Genomic DNA, 20,275 nt, shown 5'->3' with positions numbered 1-20,275 from the left:
TTTTTTTACCAACAGTCATCGGCGCCCGCTTCGGCTTCGTTTTTTTTCTTTTTTTTTGTTTGTGTCTAAGCAAATGGAATAAGCGCGCTCATTGGTTGGGCTTGTTACTGAGAGATGGATACATGGATGGATTGAAGGATGGATGACTGGCTGGTTGGATGGCTGGCAAGCCATGAGGATGTGGGCGATTACGGTAATGCGCTACAATGAGCAATATTGCAGTCAAAGTGAAAGTGAAAGCGGAGAGTGAAAGTGCAGGCAAGTGATCAAAAATATGAGCTTGTAAGAAGAGAGAGAGAGAGAGAGAGTGGGAGGAGGAGAGAGAGAGAGGAAGACAATGAGGTAGAGGGAGAGAGAGAAGTACAGAAAGACAGACCGAGAGAGAGGCAAAGAGTGCGTGAGAGGGAGACAGAGGCAGAGAGTGAGAGAGTAACAGAAAGTCAGAGACTGAGAGGGAAAGGAAGGCACTGAGAAAGAAGCATATAATGGTAGAGAGAGTAATGGTAAAAATAGAGTGAGAAAGATGGAGTCAATGAGACAGAACGCGAGGGAAAGAGAAGCCTTAAGAACCATCAGATATTTTAAAAATAAATATTATGCCTTGTTATTTGAAAGTTATTACTCAAATAAAAATAAAATCCTAACAAGAATCCCCTTAAATAAAAGTGAAGTAAGAATACTAAGGAAAAAAAATATTTATACAATTTTTAGATTATTTAAACGAATCAAATCAAATAAAATTCAAAAACACAGCTGGCAACATAGTGTTATTTTCCTAAGTAAAATTCTGTTAATTATTTACTCCACGTTGGAAATTCTTGAATCTAGCGATTTCTAAGCTACATACTAGTAGCCACTATTCTATTCTATTCTATTCAATATTAATGATAATAATAATAAACTAAAAGAAAGGCCAAGAAAGGTGCACTTGATGTTCTCTTAATATTATCAGAAAAATAATAAGCAAATAAATACTTCATTATATCTACAACATCATTAAATGTATTTATGTCAAACTACATGCAATAAGTGCATAGATATATATATATATACATTTATATATATATTTTCCCATGGAGTATACCGTTCGAGTTGCCGTTAACAGCTCAGAGCTGTCGGCGGTGCCTGTGCTCATGTGTCTAGCGCATAATATATGTACTTGGTAATAATGTGCACCTGCAGATGATTGCAGGGCATTTGCAACCAGGAGCAACCAGGAGTAGCAACCAGAGGCAAGAGGAGCAGCAGCAGCAGCAGCAGCAATCGTTTGCCGACACGTGCATCATTGACGTTGTCCATGGCAGCACACACACACACCAGCACACACACTCCTACACACACGTATATATAGTGTATGCCACGCCCCTGTCCGCACCCAAGCAGCCTGGCAGTATATCAATCCTTTAAGACGCAACATTCAGTGCCAATCAACAAGTGCGTTCCATCTTGAGCTGAGGACAGACCCCTGTGCACGCCATCCCCAAAGAAAAACTGTGGCATTCAGGAGCAGAAAGGACGCCTCAGCATATATGCAACAGTGCGCTGAACGCTTTTATTGCTAACCATTTCTTTCTGCTACCGCTTCTGCTCCTGCTCCCGCTGTTCCTGTTGCTGCTTGTCCTTTTTGTGCGCTAGCAAGGATTTGTACATACTACATGTTGGCCAGGGATGGAGCGGGAGCGGGTAGATGGGGGGGGGGGGGGGGGGGGGGGGGGTGTTGGGAGCATCGAATTGAATGGAACTCGGCACGTATTTGTCACGTATTATATATTTATAGCAACCAATGAACCGTTGAATGCACGGGCGCACGCTCAAGGAGGCGCATGGGGTTGGGGGTAGCCGGATTCGGTTCAAAATGGTTGGCTAGGAATGCATAAAATGGTAGAATTTGCTCATTGCTCATACGCCGCGTGTGCCGAGCTTAGTTCAAATTGAATACTAGCAGCAAGGAGCTGCAGATGCGGCACATCTACATATAGAAAGATAAAACTCTATCAGCTGCTGCTACTGCTGCTGCTGCTGCTGCTGCCGTCACAGTTTAATTATAATTTTAATCACTTTTGCAGCAGCGCGGCGCGGAAATGAATTTTATGAAGCGTACGCCGAACTGTCATGCCCAACATAAACTGTTGTCAGTCCGGGTCAGGGGGGCGGAGGGCAGGCGGCGGCAAAAAAGGGACAAGCAAACGAAGGGACAGATGAACGGACGGACGGTGGGTACGAACGGACGGACTGACTGTCATGTCAATTCAATTTTCGTGCTTCCGTGCGCGGCGACAAGTTTTAGCCAGAGAGTTGTTGCTTCCTCCGCGACCGCCCCCTCGGAATGCCAGAGCACGGATTGTCAGCCCAACGGCACTTTATGTACATCATCATCATCGTCATCATCAACACCTTTTTGCCAGGCGCCATTTACACGCCGTCGTCTATCCTCGTCTCCAGGTCTAATCAGCACAGACAGCACAGACGTCCTGGAGGCGGCTGCTCAATCTACTTGCCATCGCCCCTGCCCCTGACACGCCCCTTACCCAGCAGTAATCCACCTCGCTCTATCTCACTGAATACGCTCGTCTCTGCTCGGATAAGCGAATCAATTTAAATGCCGCATTTGTTGCATAGATTTGTGTTACCCACAGGAGAAACGTCTAAAAAGCATACAGCAAATAATAATTTTATAGTCCTCGAGTGTAATTGGGGCCAGGGTACCTGTAAAATGATTAAACTAAGTGCTTTTTTCAGCTTAATGTCAGCGGTTCAGCACAAGAAAGAAAAATCTTAAGTTCCCAATTCAAAAGTTGAATTGAGCCTGAGCAAAGCTTAATGCATTACTTATTCAGCGGGTTGTAGGGTCAAAAATCATATATGCATGAAATGTGCACAGCTATTTTCAGGGGGTTCGGAATGTCTTAAGTATAATTAAGCAGTTAAGTGAAACAAAATGTAAAGGAAGAAATGTAAAGAATTATTTAAATGGATTTGAGAACTTGAAGCCTTATAAAGGAAAAAGAAATGGAAGTGCTTGGCAATAATTGCTTTATAAAACGAAAAGAATCCAAGTTCTATTCATTTCAAGTATTTTATGTACTCAAGAAAGTGAAAACTTTTCTGGCCGGAAAAACGCACACACCTCATCTAATTTGCTTACAGGGCATAATTATGAAACTTGGCCCCGGGGCAAATAAATTGAATCATATTTTTAACACAGCAAATGCAAATTATAATTGCCAACCGAACATTTACCGAACATCCCGCTTGCCCCCCTCCCACACCCTTCTGGCATACCACAGATCCCATTCTCGTTTCGCAGAGCCCATTCATGGGTTCATCATCCATTTTGTTATGAATTAAAACGAAGGCGAAGACTGCCCGAGACGAGGCTGATGACATGTTTTGTCCACAGGCACGCATTCTCTTGCGGCGGCCTGGTCTGGCTGGCTGGCTGGCTGGCAACTTTCCCAACGGCACGCGTTGCCTGCTGCCGCTTGCCGCATGCCGCATGCCGCATGCTGCCTGTTGCCCCTGCGACATCAGCTGCTGCTGCTGCTGTTGCTGCTTCTGCTTCTGTTGCTGTCGTGCCGACAAGTCAGCCTGCCTGTGTCACTCATATGCGCCGCAAATATCCCAATCTCGAGTACCCGTACCCCGTACCCCTTGCCACAAGCCACGGCTCCACAGTCCCCCTCTCTTTCTCGTTTTGTCTCTCGTCCAAAATGCTCGTCGCTGCCACGCACGAACGCTTACTTTGTCGCATGCACAACTTTTGGCTATTAAGTCATTTTTTGGCTTTTTAGATTTGCGACAAATTCTCTGGCATCATCAACCGGCAACCGACAGCAGCAGCAGCAGCAGCAGCCTTCACTAATTGCCCGCACTCCTGCCGCATTTTTGCATTAAATTTGTGCGCTGCAACTTTAAACAGTTTAATGCCGACATGAACTTAGCCAAAAGAAACACTTTATCATTCAGCGTCCAAGTGCCGGACACTGTACAAGACACAATCGAAGATGTTGCTGCTGCTGCCGCTTCTGCTCCTGCTAGTGCTTCTCCTGAGCACTTCAACTCTTTTATAAGAATTTAGTTGAATGAAGCTTCAAGTGGCAGCACAGTCTGAGGAGTTCGCCTGATGGGTAGGGGGCACATCATCAGGCTGGCGGGCGGACAAGCGGGCAGAAAGCCTTCCATAACAATGACAAGATAATAGAATGGATACAGCGTGCGATGCTCAACTACGGAATGCTCTCTATGCGCACTCAATTTAAGCTATTAATATGAATAAAACTAGCGTAAAAATAACTTTGTTATAGCTGGAGGCACTTGTTGTTTTAGCTGTTTGCTATGAAATTTTACTTTAACGTTTTCCGTGAACTATTAAGACAAAAATGTTAAGTTCATAACATTTGCTGTTAATAATTTCATATTATAATATAATATAATAATATTTTGATTGAAAATAAAAACCGCACGCATCTAGTTCTTCCCAAAATAATACAAGTTAAGCCTGTATTAAGTAACTATAATGTAAAGCTGAGCATGCGTTTACATTTCTTTAACATTACTATGTTAAAAGGCTTATGTAAAGGCACAATGTTATCATCATATGCATTTGACAGCAACAAAAAAAAATAAAAACCTAATTACTGCAGATAAGAAGTCTAACAAGTAAATTAATAGAGCAAAGAATTTTGTACAGCAAATATTATATGATGAAAATTGTAGTTGATCGATAAATAAAGTAAATTTCATCAATTAAACGAAAGAATTCTGTATACGCAAATATAAAAAAAAATCAAATACAATTAAGGACGTCTTTTCTTGCTTAAGTTTCAACAAAACCAACGAATAAACTTATCAATAACATTTTTATATTTTTCGAAAACAAATCAAAGACAACCTTATCCCTAGAAATAAGAAAACGTCAAATAAGCAAATACTCAAAGCGACCCACATACGGCCTGATAAAATGTAGTAACCCCTTTTTTTGGGGGCATTTATTTGAATGGAAAGTGTATGGTAAAAACTTGGCTCAACATTGAGTGACAAGACAAACAATAGCCAAGAAGGAAGAAGAAACAATTCCCAACTGCCGCCTGCTGCCTGCTGCCTGCTACTGTTCTGCTGGTCCTTGCTACATTCTGCCGCACCAGTGCACTTGGTGGAAGGCAGCACACCAGCCCAGCTCTGACCAGAAGGAAAAGTGAAAAGCAAGATTTGTCACGCACTGATGCGTCTTTAAGCGTTTTAATTACCCACGAACGGACGAGCGAATACGCAACGTTTTCGGTACAGCGACAACTTTAGCATAATATGCAAACCAGGACAATAATTCACTTTGGCAGTTGACTAACTTGCCCCAACCGAGTGCGCCTTCCAGCCCGTCCGCCCCCCTAAATGGCTGACTGACTGACTGACTGACTGGCAGGGAGGCAGGCTGGCTGGCTGACTGGCTGGAAGGCAACTGGACATTTGCAGTTGCATTTGCAATTTGCATTTTGGTGCTCTGGCAATTAATAGCGCAGACGTAAACAAAACAGAGCACAGGCTGGCTGACTGGCTGGCCAGGGACCAAGGACTAAGGACAATGCTGTGGCTATCAAAATGCAAAGCAGTCCGGGCAGGTAATGAAAATGCTTAATGGCTTGCAAAGTGTCACAGTGGCTGCGCCTGTGGATTGGCAAATGCAAATGCCCAAACAACTTGCAACTTAAAGCGCGTTAAATTCAACTTGCCACATGGTTTGGGGCAGGCTCTCCGCCGTTTCAGTGTGCAATTGCAACTTGGAATTGGCAGTGAAGGAAGTGAAGTGCGCAGCTCAGCGCATAAAAAGTCAATTAAAAGCGAAGCCAGTTGCTATTGCAGCTGCGCTCAGTTTGTGAGTTTTGTGCGAGTGTGTCTGTCCAACTGCCGCCCACTCGCAATGTCTGCCTTTTATATGTATGTGCGTGTGTCGATGTGTGTGTTTAGGTGGTTGTGTGTGCGTGTGTGTGTGTGTGTGTGTGTGTGTGTGTACTGGTATGTGCGAGCGTTTCAAGTGCATGAGTGTTGGCCAGCGCTTTTAGCAGAATAAACAGTGAAAGTTGCGCAAAAAGGACACGCCAAGACACCAAAGCGTCCGACAGATGGACAGAGAAAGACAGAGAGAATGTAAGAGGGAGAGGGTTAGAGACACAAAGACAGACAGCGCATAGCATGTCGGACCTTTGAACGTGTTGAACTTTCAAATGGCTTTGCGCGCGGCTGGCAGCTAATGGCATTACACTACACGTTACCCGTTACCCATAAACCCTATCCACGCCCAAAACCAACCCCCACCTCCCTCTCATACACACACACACACAAACACACACACACAAACACACACACACAGAACCTCTCTGTCCGCTCTTATGCACTGCTTGCATACAAAGAGCTTGCAAAGAGTCTAAAGTCTAGCTGCAATGCGTTTATGTGTTGCTTGTGTGTGTGTGTGTGTGTGTGTGTGTTGCGTCTGTGTGAGTCTTCTGTGTGTGTGTGTGCAATTAGAGTGACGTACGCTTTATTGATGCGAGCGCCATTTGGCATGCATTAGAAGTAGCACAGTCCAAGGTAAAATATCAAAGTTGAAGTGCAATTTTTATGACACTGTGTGTGCCGGGTATTTCAACTATTCCCTCCATTTGAGCAGTGTGCTTCGGAAAAGTAAAAGAAGAGAAATTGCCTGTATCACAAAAAAACCAAATTAAAAATAACAAAAGATGCGTGTTGGCATTCGTTGGTACAACTTATCTGTTGCATGCATTCAAACAAAGTATTTCAAACTTTTGCGTAAAAAACGTAAGACGTAAATGTAAAAACAGCGCAGCGTTTACAGTTCTTTTACATAATACACTTTACATAAAAAAATTTATAACAGCGCTCGGTATAACACTTCTTTAACATTAGTTGGAAATGTTAACACACCTTTTAGCAGTTAATATATTCTCTAACACCTCTTTAACTTAGCTAGGAAATATTACTGGGAGACATAACGTCAGCTTGAAGGTAATATATTCTTTTTTTAACAGCGTGACAAATACAAATGTTGATGCTTTTCTTTAACCGAACCGAACAAATTATTTTAAAGGGTATATTAGCATGCTTCGGCAAAGGTCACAAAATTCGTCACATGCTTGTTGGCACGTCTATAAATTATTTCTTATGATAATTGGCAAGAAGCAAATACGACGCGTGGGCGACGGACCAGAGACCCAGACAACAACAACAACTATTGTAAAAACAACTAAAGCGAAGCCCTGTCAAATGTCAACTCGGTCATAGAAAGTTAAACAAAAACAACAAGAACCGTAATCAATTGTTGTTCGAGCAAAAATCACAAACATTTACCCCGTAATTACCTTGCATAGGTGTCATGCGAATGTGTGTGTGTGTGCGTTTGAGAGTGTGTGAGCGTGTCTGAGAGAGTTAACAACTTTTTGCCAAACAACAACAATAACAGGAGAGCTTGTCCTTAGAAAGCCGAAAGCTTAATACTCTGCAAGCCCAAATCTGCTCAAATTTTTAAAGGATACGCTGAATATTTCTTAAGACTATGCATTATTAGAGAAAGTAATCCTATTGAAAGACAAACAACTTGTGAAGAGAACAGGAGAAGGGAACGCTTTCTGGAGTCCTGCAGAAAATATAGATATATATAAAGATTTGATATGCTTATTATATCTGTTAAATTAAATATTTGTTAAAAAATGCAAAATAATATAAAGAAAGCTAAATATTTTTGATTTATTTATAATAATATATATTTCTGCTGGGAAATGGTAAGATTTTCTTCAAAGCGTTGCAAAGCTTTTGACTTATATGAAACAACCTGCTCATGAGTGCAAAAGCAGACCAACTAGATAAAACAGATAGACAGAGGAGCACACAGAGAGAAAGTGAGTAAGAAAGAGATAGAGAGAGAGGGAGAGCAGTTGGAATATGGCAACCACATCTAATCGCTGCACTTCACGTAAATGACACGAAAATGTTTTCAAATTAAATACGTTGACGACGCTGACGATGACGTTGACGTTGCAGAGCAAAGCAGCAAGCAGATGGCAGGTGGCAAGCAGCAGGGGCAGCGGGGGCAGGTGGCAGGCAGCCGGCTGCAGGTAACCGAAAGCAGTTAGCCGCTGGCTATGCAGCCGAGGCGAGTTGACAGTTGGCTGGGTTACGAATGGGATGGCAACTAACGGACCCAAAATGCGACACATTTGAAGCCACTTTTGTTAACTGCAAAGCGGCTGCCGGCACAGTTCTTGTTGTTGTTGTTGCCAGCCAATTGGGCTTACGCGGCGTATGAGCAATAAAATGCAGGTTTTAATGGGCCTGGCAAACAGATACAGTTAATACGCGCACCCTAACAGACATGATGGGCATATTTAATAGTTTCTTTGCATTTGATTTTTAGATCTGGCACTTGCAGTTGGCAGAAGAAGAACCTCGAATAACTATGGAACAAGACTAGGGACTCTAGACTTATTCTACATTTAAATATGGAAATACGAACTAGGAAGTACGTAGAGGAATATAAAACTATAGATTTGACAATAGACTATAAACTAAGACTATATTCCTGCTTAATAGCTTAGAATAGAAGACTTTAAACGAGTAAATGAAGATTCCCAGCGAAATTATCTACAGATAATGAATTAAGTAAAGCTGACTTTCCTGACTATATACCTATATCAAAATAACCCATTAGGGATAAAGATCTTTAGCTAACAACGCTTAGTTTTTTTTTTACAAGAATTTACTTTGTGTCTTATTAAACACACAAATTTGGCTCATAACTAACTATTAACTGTTTTAAATAAAACAAGTGCGGGTATCTCAAAGTCAGCAACTGTCCACGCTGGCAGTCACAATTGTTTTTACACTGGCATGAAATGCAAACAGTATTTGTGCGAAGTATTTGTTATGCATGGCCAGTTGTCCTAGTTGTTCGAATAACTAACACAGTTTATTGAAATAATTTGCAGCAATAAAAGTTGCTGTAATTTTACAATGGGGCCAACTATATTTGAAAAGAAATTATCAAATATAACAAAAGTTTTACCAATTTGCAGTCTAGTTGTGAACAACGAGAAAACGAAATAAATATGATATATATAAAATTTGAAATATTTCAAAATCAATTTGCAAATCTCGTGATTGACAAAATATTTGGTTTGTGCTTGCTCAAAAATTATAAAAAAAAAAAAATAAATAAAAATTACATATTTGCAGCCTGAACAAATATTTTGCCAATAAATAAAAGTGGCCAAAAAGGCAGCTCTAATGAATGAGATAATTTTGTGTAAACCACAATTTAGTTGCACATTTCCGAGATTGAATTTCTTTTTTGTAAATAATAAAGTAAAGGGAGGGATAAGAGAGACTGTGAGAGAGAGAGAGAGAGAGAGTAGGAGTTACCAAATATCAAGCCATAAACAACAAATAGCCTCAAACAAAACTAGCAAAAACCATAAAAAAGTAAAAATAATAAACAAAAATTAAATTGTGGTCATTCTTAAAGTTGAATAAATAAATTATATTAAGCCAACACCTAACTGAAGACTCTGTTTTATTAAGTTTAATTCTCGAATATTAGTCAGGAAAACTTTGCATTTTCTTGTGGCTAAAACAAAATCCAGCACATTTGTTTAGCTGGCATTTAAATTGGAATTATTTGGCATATATTATTTTGGGCAAATGTTTGCCACGCCCACTTGATGATGTGTCTGCGCGCGTGTGTGTGTGCGGGTGGGTGTGTCAAAAGTGTATGTGCCTAATATCTGAGCCGAGCCGCCCACAGAAATGCATATGCAAAGCACTTGCCAGCACTTGCAGCTGCTGCAGTTGCAGCTGTAGCTGTAGCTGTAGCTACTGTATCTCATAGATACGCATACGCAATTCATATATGAAAGTGTGTGCTTAATTTAACTGGTGCTGCTGCTGCCAGAGAGACGACGTCCTTCTCAACCCAAAGCTCTCGACGTTGTCGTTGTCGCTTGCGTAGATGATTTAAAATGTGCATAATAAGCGGCACTTGGAAAATAACAAAAATATACAAAAAAAAAAAAAAATCAAAAAAAGAAGAGGAAACCAAATATGTAGGGAGCAGGGAGGGGTGCACGGCACTTGCTGAATACATTTGAATCGCAAAACTAACAAATAAATAACACAACGAGAAATGTGTAAGACAAACAAACGGGGCAGACAAATGGCAAAGGCAGCCTCGGACAGCAAAATCTTTTCTCAGAGCGCACAAAAAAAAAAAACAAACCATATTCAAATTTTAAATTTCTGCTTGATTTTCTTCACGTGCAGTTGCTTCTGCTGCTGCTGACAACAACCACAGCAACTACTACTTCGGCTGAATCTTTCTCGCCTCCCCCACACAACACCCCATACCCTGCCTTCGCGACTGCCCCCGCTGCGCCTCATTGTTCTCGTCGACGTCGTCGTTTGCATTTTGCGAAAACAGCGCAACGTGGAACTTTTCACACATGTGGGTAGTAGCTGCGGGGCAGGCAGGCAGGCAGGCAGAGCGGTGGGTGGGTTGGGTTTGTGGGTTAGGAAGCGGACCGAACTGCTGAATATTTGGTATACATACATATGTATGTGTTTACAGTTAGCGGGCGCCAAACCAAGGTGTCGCCGTGCACCCGAAATCGTTTCAACGTGAATACATTTACGCCGGCGTCTGCCACACAGTATCTGTATCTGCAACACACACACACACACACACGCGTACGTATGAAGGCAAAATGGCGAAATGTATTCGCATTTTCGCAAACGCGCTGCATTAATTACCGCAGCAGCCTCTGCGAGTATGTGTATGTATATGCTGTATGCTGCCGCCACCCCCTGCTCCGCCGCACGCTGCCCGTGCCACAAACATGACCAGGCCCGGCAGGTGCTTGGGGCAACGTCGTGGAGCAGGCAACCAAAGCCGTTGCCGTAGCTGGAGCCGTAGTCGCAGCTCGGTCAGCGGTTCGTTTGGCGCGCTGATATGTTAAGCTGCATTTTGGCTTACAAAAATATGGCAGAGTTGAGGATAGAGCATGAGCGAGAGGAAGGGATGGGACGGTGTGTGGCAATGGCAATGGCAATGAGGCAACTGCCATGGAAATCCTTTTTACCTTGTTTGGACATTTTGTGATGTATTACGTAAGTGCGGCTTTTGTGGCGTACTTTTGTATACGATATATACTATATATATATATGCAATTTACTATACAGAATTGAGACGGCGAAGGAGGTTAAGGGATAGAGAGGGGTGCGAGAGGGTACGAGAGTGTGTTGCAAAATGGCCAACAAAATTTTGCAAATGGAATGCGTAAAATTGGAATGCTTAAATGATGAAGCGAAATGTTTCTTATTGTTGTTGTTGCTACCTTTAAGTTGCCAACACAAATATTTTGCATAATGGTGCTGGGATAAGTGCTGAGCACAGATATAAGCAAAGGCAATGATGAATGTGCATATCAAAGGGATTACGGAGGGGGGTCAGTTGTATCAACTAAGTGAAGTTTAAGCTCTTGAAACATTTAAAAGAATTGTTTGCAAATCAATTACGAAGTGCGGTAAGTTAATCTGTAGTCACCTTTTATAGTTTTGCAACACTGTACAAACAATTGATCAAACATGTAATGCAGTTGGCAATGCCGCTCGTAAAATGTGGCAATATTTTGCCAAATGTTGATAGTACGCATTTTTTTAGGAAGTGCAGCATTCTTCACTTTTAACTTTTTCACTTTTCACAGTTTTGCAACACTTAAAATGATCTTAACTTAACTTTAATGCAGCTGGCAACGCTGCCAATAAAATGGACGACACTACACACAAATAAAATTCAATAGACATTTATATATTACATACTTATAAGTTTTAGTTAGTATAGGTTGAAATTGAAAATTAAAGGGACTTTAGGTAATGGGATCATATCAAGCGTGTTTTATTATAAGCTGTGTATTCAACAGTAATCGAAAGAAGAGCTTTGTGAATTACGGATAATAGTGCAGTCAGCAGCAGTAAGAAATTACTGCAAATAAGAATCAACGAAGCGTTAATTTTTGCAAACAATTCCGCAATTATTTTTATCAATCAATTTGGCTGCATAGCGTCTGCGAGCTGTATTAACTTTTTATTTGGTTCCAGGCCCGTGCGTAATGTTTACCGGGCGTGACAACTTAAGCGCTTTTCGTTAAGCATATTTATGACTCTGGCATATAGAGCGATGGCTATATAAATCAAAAGCTTTTCCAACTCCATCTATCATAGTGGGTTACGGGCAGCTACCCCTCTCCCGCCCTCTCTCCTTACCACTCGCTCTCTCTCTGTTCAGCCATTTGCATGCACAAAAACGAATTAAATGCGCATTTGCAGCGCTCAATTGCAGACACTCCAAACTGGAGCCCAAGCCCACCTGTACACTCAACACACACACGCATACACGCACACGCACACACACACACACAAGCTGCAGTTACTTGGCCAAGTTTAGCAAGCATTTCACATCCAATTACAGGAGCCGCAAGGATGCAAGCGACGCCAGCGCTTGGGTCGCTTTGGGCATTGTTATGTTACCATAATCCCAAGGATAAACGATTAAGGAAACCAAAGCGTGAAACTAGGCGAAAGTATAGCTAGAAAGAAGCAGAGCAGCGCAGGAAAAAAAAACAACAGTGAAGCATTATGCTTCGGCACGCCGAAGATTGAATACACTATGCCCAAACGAATTGGTTACGTTAACATTAACGTTACGTTAAAGCTGCCTCTAGCTATCTTGAGGCACAAAAAAGTTGTTAATACAAGCATCTGCAGACTTTTGCAAAGAAGCAGACAATCAAACCCATCTATATATTGACTTGGCTCTTATTCTTAATGCATAAGTATATATATACTCTTTAAGAATCAGACGATGATACCCGTGGCAAGGGCATAACAATCAGGTGCGCCACCTTTACCTGTAGTTTCGTAGTCGCCGTAAGTTGTGCAAACCTGAAGCTGAAGTTGAAGCTGAAGTTGGCGCCTGCAGCTGCCAGTTTGGGGCAAATTGAAGGCAGCCAAGATGCAAATTGGAAATAAAAAAACAAGTAAAGGAAAAATAAAAATATAAAAAAAAAAAAAAAACAAGGAATGAGTAAAGAGAAAAGCGAGCTGAAGCAACGCATCCGCGCGGCCTGTCGGCAAATTCAATTCAAATTTTGTTGAGCATTAAAATGCTGCTGCAGAAAGAAGTTACTGGGCGCAAGGGAGGGAGGGGGGGAGGGCATGGTGGCTGGTACGAAGGAAACGCGCCGCGAAATAAAAGTGATTGTAAGTGGCACAGGTTGGCGGCATAGGCGGGGCGGGGCGGGCGGGGCGTTGCTGGTGGGCGACGCGGCGCGGCGACGGCATAAAAGCGAAAAAAATTTATGAAAAGATAAAAGACGCGGGCGTTCATTCAAAACATAACACAGGTGAGGACAAGCGCCAAAGCCAAGCAATTTTAAATGGCAGCCGGCACACACACAAACACACACACACACACACACACACACAGGCAACGGCATCCTGCAGCGCGGCAAGGACGACTTCGAAGGAGGCGACTTTGTGGGCTGCCAGCACTTGAGGGCCGCATTACTTCAACTTTGAAGATGCTCGAACGCGCTGCACGCTGGCGACACCTAGCGTGCGCAGCTGGAAGCAGCGGCGGCTGCGCCCGCAATATATGGGCGTAACCCAAAACGGGAGGCTGTAACAAACAACTGTCCCCTGTCAGCCAGCTAACCCCCACCCCACACGTTGCCCCTGCAACTGCTGCTGCTGTGTAATATGCAAACAGATTTTTTTTTTCACTTTCATTGGGGGTTGCTGTTGTTGTTGTTGTTGTTCGGCTCGTCGCTTGTTTGCGGCAAACACAGAGCCAGCAAACCAAACCCCAATTTCACAAAGCACCAGCCCAGCCCCCACCCCCCGCCCTCTCTCTCAGTCAGTGCTTAGACCGCAGAGCGTTTGTTGAAAAGAAGTTTTTTAGCAACTCAGCAGAAAAAGAGGAAACACAAAAGCGTTGAGTGGGCCAAACGGGGCTGGGAGAGAAGGGAGCGAGGGGCAAGTGTAGAGGGGAGATGGGGCGGTTGGCTGTATAGTTGTGTGTTGCTTTGTCCTATGGCAGCACATTTACAAAATGTTGCACGACAGTGTTGTCTAATGTCGCATGTGCAGATGTATCTGTATCTGTATCTGCGCGTTCCTTTGTATCCTTGTGTGTGTGTGTGTGTGGCAATAAAAAAAAAGAAAGGGAAGGTAGAGTACGCAACAAAAGCTGAAACACATTTAATCACACTTTGGCAACTGATTCAGAATGCTGCAACTGTGCAACTGAACTGGCGGGGGCAATAGTGGGGTACGGGGGCATGGCAATTGGCAAATTAGCTTTCATTGCAATTCATTGGCGAGCATTTGAAAGATACATTTGAGCACAGATACATTAGCACCTGCCATTCAAGCGTTTTGCAATTGAATAGCTGACTGGGGTCCGTTTGGGTTCAGGGGTCACGAATTGGGTAGTCGTTGTTGTTGTTGTTGTTGTTGTTGTTCGCCTGAACTTTACGACGTTCTACAAATTTTTCATTTTCCCTTTTTCGCAATTTTCATTTTGTTTTCTTATTTTTATTTTTCATTTTGCAGCTGCAGCTGAATAGGTTAATCGCATCAATTCTTTTTTGGCTGATAGTTTTTCAATTTTTCAAATCCCGCCACTGCCCCCTTTTCCCCCGCACAAACCCCAACTCCTCCGGCGAACATCAACTGCTTTTCGCATCAAGCTGATTCGTTTGGCATTTGCATGCGAATTGTGGCAATTGCGGAATAAGCGGGATTTGGTGTGAGTGAATTAGCAATTGAATTTAGCATAAATTAAGCTCAAGCCATGCGACGAAGGATTTCATTGATTCGAACTAGCTAAAAAAAAAAAAATAGTATTAATACAAAATGAACTAGTTCTCAAGGCAAGCTTATTGAACTGCATTTGTAGGAGCAAAAGTTAAAGTTCAAAATGATTTAGTTTACATTTTAAATGAAAACTAAATGAACTAGTTCTATTCAACTATTTAAGCCAAAAGTGAACTAGTTCACAATTTAGTTGAAATTTTTACACAGCGTATATCAGTTAATTTTTAGGCACTTTCATATTTAAGATGAATTCAAACCGAGTTATCGAACTATTCGAGAGCAATTTGTTTTCCGTGTTAAATATTTTATTGTGTCAGTTTCATTGAAATGCATTTCTACAAAACTATTCAATTCGATTTTGTTTGCAATTTGCTTTGCAAAACTTCTGCATTCTTTTGCTAGCACTTACACAAAAGGTTTAAGTACTTTGATTTATTGTTAATGATTTAACAATTTGCTACTTTGATAGGGATTTTTGTTTTATCGATTGCAATTGTTTCAGCCAACAATAAGAAATTCTGTAAAAGTGCAAGAAAAAGTCTTTAAAACAACTTTTGAGTTGTTTGACACGACTTTCTTTTATTTTTTTGCTCAATCTCTCGTGTCTCGTTCGCCTTTGAATAAAATAAAAGTAAATTAATCGGTTAACGTCATAATCATAGTTTGTAAACTGACTTTCAGGATATAGATTGACGGATCAGTCAAACAGAAAGGGTAAAGCGAAGTCATATAAGTAGAATGTTGAGAGGGTATCTGAGAGTCTTTCGCTTAAAGTGAGAAACTTCAAGCGGCAAAAAGCAAAAGTTTTTCGGTTTTAAGCTCATTTTCAAGGTTCTTCCTTTTTTTTTAATAAAAAACGATATTTGTAGTTGATACCAAACTCACATTTTATAATACCCAAGCATAATTTGTGCTGTGGAGTGAAAGTAAGTTAAAGTCGATTACTTGTGGGAAAGTAAGAAAAAGTTTAATCCAAATAGCCAAGCCAGTCAAATTAGAGTAAGAAACTAAATAAATACTCAATCTAAAAGTAGCTTAGTAATAACTAAAAGTTAAAGGACAACAGCTGCGCCCATCAAATCAGGATAAGTATCTATAGTTTACTGCTCAAGCTCTATAAAAACTCTGGTAATTTCTGCTCTCATAAATAAGCCAAACATTTGGCATTTATTTCAGATTTTAACTAGATGTCCATATCCATATATATATGTATATATATATTTATATTTATATAATAAATGCCAGCGCAGACGAACAGTTATTGCACAATATTCATGTTGCTCGGTTGGCATTCTTATCAGCAGTTCCCAAACACTAAATCAACTTTTGCTTGAATGCCCCCGCTTTGAACTCCGACCCTAGCTGATCCGTCTACCCCTCCCCCTACCCCCGCCTATCTCCTCGCCAGCCTGCTGACTGAAAGTTCTTGCTGGCTCCGAAAGCATTTTATGGTCTACACCTTTTATGCGATGTCACCGCAGACTTTTTGCCAACGCTAAAAGATAAACCGAAGCCAACAACAAATCCAGCAACAAAATCCGCATCAGAAAAAATTCGTCGCACTTAAGCCGGCTGCTTTTGCAAAAGGCTCAAAGGAGCGGCAGGACAACAACAACAACAACAGGAACACGAAAAAAAAAAGTAGGAGAAAAACAACAAACAGCAAAAGAGCGCAAAAAAGAAATGAATAATTGCCAATATGCCACAAATTATTTCAAATGAAATGTGAGTGTATTTATGATTTATAAGCCAGGCAAAGGGTTGGTGAGGGGTGGTAAGGGGGAGGGGGCGGGACATTGATGCAACGGGGGCGGGGCGAGCAGCGCAAATAAAACATTTCCAAACACAGATAAAAGTTTGCCAGCTTTGGAGGCGTGGCACATCATTTGCAATGGCAGCACGGTGCCCCTCTCCAGACCCTTCCCCCCTCCCCCCTTCCGGCACACCCCCTTTTCAAATGCATGTCGTGAAATTTGAAACTTGGCACGCGGCTTGATGGATTTTTTTGCTGCAGTTTTTTATAGCCATCTTCTTCATCTTTTTTTGTTTTTTTGCAGGTTTTTCTTGCGCTTATTTGCCCCGAAGCCAGGACGGGGCCACTTAAGCTGCTTTTTTGGCCTGATCTGGCGAGGTAGATTGGCGACGCGCAAGGTAACTAGAAAAACACAGAAAACAGAGCACACGACTGCCAGTTACCCTGTAAGCAGCCAAGTACATGAAAGCCAGCTGCTGTGCTTCTCCTTAGCTCAGTCACACTTTATGAAAAATGTATTCGCAATTAACTTCAATTATTACTAAACGATTATTCAAAAATGTTTTAAACCAAATCTCCAGGCTAAATCTAGGTAAAAATGTAAAAACAGAAATATTTCTGATCTACATATACTCTAAGAGAAGCTACATACCAAATTTAGATATGCACAAAAACCGTGGCGTATGATCGATATTTATCGATTTCAAAGTTATCGGGAAAGCCTTCCTTCAAAATGTAAAGACCCTCGTATAGAAACCGGACTAGAATAGCCTTCCACTTGCCTGTTACATAAACCTATACAAGCCACACAGACACCTTTTTCTTTAGCTAATTTCAATAAATACAGGGTATTTGAAACCTAAAAGCCCGTTACAAATGTCTGCGTTGCGTTTCCGCTGGGGCGGCGTATGTGTGCAACATTTGTGCTGGATGCAACTTGAAAGGCAGCCAAACAAATTTGGCCAAAAAAAAATAAATAATAATAATAATAATAGGAGAGAGAAAAGGTCCAAAGGCAATGATAATAAGTTGTTTACGGCGCGTGAGCTTGCATCAAAACAAGCGCTGACATTAGGGGCGGACATGAGCAGCGTCAGGATGTGTCCAGAGGACACGCCGCCAGGATGCAAGACACAAGACACATTGCAATACGCTTGTTTTTTTTTGTCTTCGATTTTTTTTTATCATATCTTTCTGTTTTTTGCTGTCACCAGCTGAAATCTGTAGCGGCACAGTGGCGCCAGCTGGCGTCGCTTTTGCGCAACAGCCGGCAAGCAGACAAAAAGCTTGACGGCCATTTTTATGAATGAAAAGCGCTCGGCGAAAGCTTTGCATGTTTGCGTGTGCATGCGAGAGCGAGCGAGCATACTAAGAGCATGCGACGGCGAAGAGCGCGCGCTTAAGAGAGAGCGACAGCAAATGCCTCCTGCTACAGCTGTTAACTTAACAGATTTCAGATTGTTTTTCTTTTGCAACTTTTAACAGCTGAGAAGTTGCAACGAGTGCTGTTACTGTTATTGTTGTTGTTGTTGTTGTTGTTGTTGCTGCTGGCAACTTCGTAAACAGACACCAAAGTTGTTGTTAGGCTCGAATGCATTGTTGTTGTTGTTGTTGTTGTCGTTGTTGCTGCTGCTGCAGTTGGCGGGGTCATGCAACTTTAATATGTAAACAACACCGTCGGCAGGCGCGTGTCTGTCTAACTGTGAATTGCAGTGCATGTTACTCTCTTATTTGTGTGGGAGTGTGTGTGTGTGTGTGTGTGTGTGTGTCTGTGTGTGTGTGTGCACCGGAAGCAGACATGTTGTGACACTCTTTGACTTGACCTCGCCTCCCAACCAAGCAGCCCCCAGGACAGACAGACAAACATACAAAGAGACAAACAGACAGAAGCTCGAAATATGCACGCGTGTCAATCAGGCAGCCCAGCTGACATAATAACAAAACCCAGACAATAACAAGGTGCTGGGGCAGTGGCGCGGCGGACGCGGGGTCGAGGTAGGAGACGCGCAGGTAAACAAAATTTGTCTGCAGCGATACAAAAATTTTCGGTTATGCAAAGCGAAAGAGTACGAAAATTTTGACCCAGTTTAAGGCGAAGGCAAAAATTACGTGAATCCTGATGCGGGTGGCAAGCTGCAGGCTCAGACTCAGCCACACACACGCACACACTTGCAGACAGACAATGCTGATTGTGTATGTGAGAATGTGTGTGTGTGTGTGGATAGGCGCAGCATAGACTTGTCACACACACACACACACAAGTGTGTGTTGTGGCAAAGAAGACGCTGCACGTAGCGCACATTTCGTAATAACTTAATCGATGTCGAGAGTCGGCTCTAGAATTTTTAGTATATTCGAAATACCCTGTGAAAGTATGATATATAGGGTATATAAGTGGTTGGTAAACAAAAAGTAGCAATAGCTTAAATGAAATTTTAATATATTTGCCTTTGTCTTCAACGGGAGAATACACAAGATACACAAAAAACAAGTTATCGATAAACTTTGGTAATCGATTTCTTATGTACAAATGCATATAAAATGTACACTTATATTGTTGTTAAATTTCGGGCAGGAAGGCTGTATAAACCTGTTGCTACTTGAACACATATTTGGTAAGCAGGCCAACTGCTACTAATCGATAGTTGAAGTTTCTGGATATATAACTTAAAATAAGAGAAAGGTATCTAAAAAGCGAATTCTTGAGCTGTGTGTATTTAATAAGTACATGCTTACCAAATTAGCTTCTAACTCTTAAAAGCTTCTAGAACTGGGCGAAAACCTAGGCGAATGATCCATCTGTCGAGTTTCGAATGAAACACAAACGAAACGATCACGAAGTTATCGATATGTGATTTTATGTTTATCGAAACTGACATATTTATAGAAGTAATCGAATTTTGGGCCAATGCTTATCGAAACTGTGAATAGTAGCGTCAATGCAACATAATAAATTGTGAGGTTTCTTATGAAAATGATCGATTGTTGGACCTACGTTTACCAAAGTTATCGATAGCGGGTCTTACATTTATCGAAACAATATATGGCTTATCGATTATTGAATTTTCTTCTATGGCAACTTTCGATAATACTGACAATCCTACATAATAAAATGTAAGGTTTATTAAGAAAATGATCTGCCAAGGATTCTCTTTAATTTTAAAGCTTAAAGAGAGCATCGCCAATTTATCGACACCTACAATTTTTTAAATATTTAGTTATAATAATAATAAATCGGACACTAATAAATCTTACACAATCAACAGCGGAAAATATATTTTTTAAAGCTGTAATTAATATTTGGCTTTTATAGTATACTTTTTGGGGCATGAGAGCCAATATTTACGCAACTAAATAGACTTGTTTCAAAGCAATAGTTTACTAGGCATAAATTCAAACGCTAAGCAACAAATAACCCCTTTTCAGTTTGATACTTAGTCTTAAGAATCCAATTGATGAGTATTTGTAATCGGTTCTCGGATATTACAAGGCAGACATATCTGACAGCAAAGAGCCCTGTAGAGTATTTTTGCGTAGTATGCTCAAGAGTGCTTCTAGCTGCATTTTTTTTTTGTTTTTGTCGTTTTC

General features: G+C 41.5%; 1 protein-coding gene across 6 annotated transcripts in view; it reads right to left on the bottom strand.

The window, feature by feature from the left end:
* Positions 1–20,275, bottom strand: part of Rbp6 (RNA-binding protein 6) — a 212,987-nt gene that overhangs the window by 153,202 nt on the left and 39,510 nt on the right. The window lies entirely within an intron of this gene.

The sequence above is a fragment of the Drosophila virilis genome, chromosome 3 (assembly GCF_030788295.1).
Source record: "Drosophila virilis strain 15010-1051.87 chromosome 3, Dvir_AGI_RSII-ME, whole genome shotgun sequence".
Lineage (NCBI taxonomy): Eukaryota > Metazoa > Arthropoda > Insecta > Diptera > Drosophilidae > Drosophila > Drosophila virilis.
The sequence above is the reverse complement of the archived record's forward strand: the minus strand, read 5'-3'. Positions and strand labels throughout refer to the sequence as shown.